Below are 3,051 nucleotides of genomic sequence, written 5' to 3'. Positions count from 1 at the left end.
CACAGTGTCCCTGATGCCTGCCTTACTCCTTCACCATACATGACTGATTTTAAGGGCCTTGAGATAAGAGCACTGTTTCATCCAACTGTGTGACACGGGCTGTTTGTCCTGCCTCTCTGCACAGCCCCAGGGCAGTGTTTTACTGAACATCACTGGAGCTGTACCCCCTGGAGTTTGGGCTGTGGCTGTCCTTCCTGAGGCGTGTCCACACCAGTTCCCATTATGTATGTGTCTGTCAGAGGATGCCTGTGCCCTCACCTTATCGGCCTGTGGATCAGGGATTTCCAGCCACAGTTAAGAGGCGGAAGGTTATCTCAGTGATGAATGGGTTTCTTTGAGCTTTCTTCTCAAGGCCTCTTTTTGACAATAGTTTTGGTTTATTCTTGGACAGTTTCATGCATATAGACCATGTATTCTGATCATATCCACCCTCCTCCACTTCCCCACCCCTCAGACTTCATGAGCTCTTTTAAATCTATTTCTTTTTCTCACTTGCTTACTTACTTTCTCTTACTAACTTATTGAGTCTGACAGTGCTGCCCATAGGACCATGGGTGTGGGGTCATCCACTGGGGCATGGGCAATCTACCCATGTAGACTCTTCTCCCGCACCCCAAAGCCGTCTGTTGCCCATAGCTCCTGGGGTACAGGTAAGGCTTCAGAAGATCCACTACCTTCCATGTTGGAATTTCTAATTGGCCTGATCTTGTGCAGGCTGTTGTGGGTTCATGTGTGCGATAGTCATGCCATGTCCAGAGGACAGCATTGCACAGCCTTCCATTCCATCTTAGGCCGGGTTTCTATTGCTGTGATGAAACACCATGACCAAAGCAACTTGGAGAGGGAAGGGTTTATCGGGCTTGCACTTGCATATCACCATTCAACACCAAAGGAAGTCAGGACAGAAACACAAACAGGACAGGAACGTGGAGGCAGGAGCTGATGCAGAGGCCATGGAGGAGGCTGCTTACTGGCTTGCACTCCGTGGCTTCCTTAGTCTACTTTCGTAGAGCACCCATGACCGCCGGTCCAGAGATGGCACCAACCACAATGGGCTGGGCCCTCCCCCATCATTCACTATCTAAGGAAATGAGCTACAGCCAGATATTATGGAGGCGTTTTCTCAGTTGGGGTTTCCTCCTTTCCAGTGTATCTTGTGTTACATTGACATAAAACTCACCATCACACTCTCTATCCTCTGGCTCGTACATTCTTTCTGTCCCTCTTCCCAGATGTTTCCTGAGCGCTGGAAGAGTGAGTGTGATAGAGATGCCCCATCCCAGATGAGCTCTCACTTCTTTTCAGCACTTTGAGAAGCAGTGGGCCTCTAAGCTAACCACCCACAGCAACAAGAAGCATCAGGGGAGATGGGATTTGAACCTAGATCTCGGACGCACGTGTCCGGGGTTCTGTTGTCCTAGCTTCCCTGGTGACAGAACACCAGAGCTCCAGACCTGTCCCACTTTCAGAGTCGCAGTCCCTCCTGCCAGTGCGAATAGACTCAGGCTTGACTCAGCATCAATATTTGGTTCAGGAAAAGTGGTTAGCCTTGATTACTTACAGATCACACTGACCACAAAGAGTCCTCGGGTGGTGTTCCGCAACAAAGAGGATAGGTAGGCATAGAGCTATGGACATAAACATAAATATTTAGAACGCAATTGCTAACCAAAGACCACTTAGAAAAACAGCATCAGTAGAGTCTCCCCTAGCTCCAAAGACTTTCCCCAGCCATGAAGCCTGGCCGTGCTTACAGGACCAGATGAATTCCCTCCTGTGGAGCAAGACTAAATCCAATCAGGAGAATAATTGGTTAGCCTGGAAGCTGTTTCCAGTATTGCACCACTGGGCATGTCTCGCCTGACAGGTCAGTATTTTAGGTCCGGTGCTGGGAAAGGCCACTGATGTCTTTCCTCCCCAAGTAGTCTACAAAGCACCTTGCAGCTTTACGCAGGCCAGCCAACGGGGAAGGGTTCCTGGAAAATTCAAGACTGGCTTCTCTGTATCCTGCAAGCGAGCAGAGAGTGTCTTTAGCAAGAGGCTCTTGCCATGTACTTAGAGTGGGAAACCAAGAATGACAACATCTTGTGTTGGTTTGGGTGCCTCTGTGGCTCCCTGGTCAATAACCTGGAGAGAGGTAACCTCCCCCATGCCTGACACTGAGGTTTTTCACTTAATAACCCATGACCTGAGTTACCATACAACTTAAAACTAAAACTATTTAAGATTCCATCTCTGACCCAGTCAGAATGGCCGTAATCAGGAACATAAATAACAATAACTGCCGCCAAGGGTGGTGGGGGGAGGGAATCTTTATACACAGTTGGTAGGAGTGTAAACTGGTAGGTGCAGACACTTTGGAAATCTTTCTGGAGGTCTCCCATAAGCTAGAGAGAGAGAGAGCTGGCTCATGGATTGAGAGAGCACTTGCTGCCTCTGTAGAGGGCTAGCATGCTCATGGTGATTTATAGCTGCCTGTAAACTACAGTTCCAGGGGATACGGTGTCCTCTTCTGGCCTCCACAGGCATTGTGCAGGTGTATGGTGCAGTGCATATAATGCAAAAGCACTCAAGCCCATCACAACAAATGAATAAGTGTCTTTTTTAAAATTCAAGGAGAAATAGATGTTGCATATGGCCCAATAGTACCACTCCTGGACATATCCCAAAGCCCTTTATGTTTTCTACAGAGACACGTGCACATCCTCTCGGGCCCTAGCATCAAATCTTTTGATTGTGTTTTAACCTGGAGCACAATGCAAAAGCTGAAATAGAAATGGAACATTGGCAAGGGGTTGCATTAAGGAGGAGGGATGGAAGGATATAGGTGAGATGAAAGTAAATAAGAATATTGGAGGCAGGCCGGGCATGTTGGCACACGCCTTTAATCCCAGCACTTGGGAGGCAGAGGCAGGTGGATTTCTGAGTTCGAGGCCAGCCTGTTCTACAGAGTGAGTTCCAGGACAGCCAGGACTATACAGAGGAACCCTGTCTCAAAAAAACCAAAGAAAAAGAAAGAAACAAAGAGGGGGGGGAGGGAAGGAGGAAGGG

General features: G+C 48.4%; 1 long non-coding RNA gene across 1 annotated transcript in view; it reads right to left on the bottom strand.

Moving 5' to 3' along the window:
* Positions 1-837: 837 nt before the first annotated feature.
* LOC110334505 overlaps positions 838-3,051 on the bottom strand; it is a 69,285-nt gene continuing 67,071 nt past the window's right edge. The window contains exon 3 of the long non-coding RNA XR_002381122.1: positions 838-1,628. This is a non-coding gene — a long non-coding RNA (uncharacterized LOC110334505). The remainder of the gene's footprint in view (positions 1,629-3,051) is intronic.

This window comes from Mus pahari, chromosome 17 (genome assembly GCF_900095145.1).
Source record: "Mus pahari chromosome 17, PAHARI_EIJ_v1.1, whole genome shotgun sequence".
Taxonomy (NCBI): domain Eukaryota; kingdom Metazoa; phylum Chordata; class Mammalia; order Rodentia; family Muridae; genus Mus; species Mus pahari.
The sequence above is the reverse complement of the archived record's forward strand: the minus strand, read 5'-3'. Positions and strand labels throughout refer to the sequence as shown.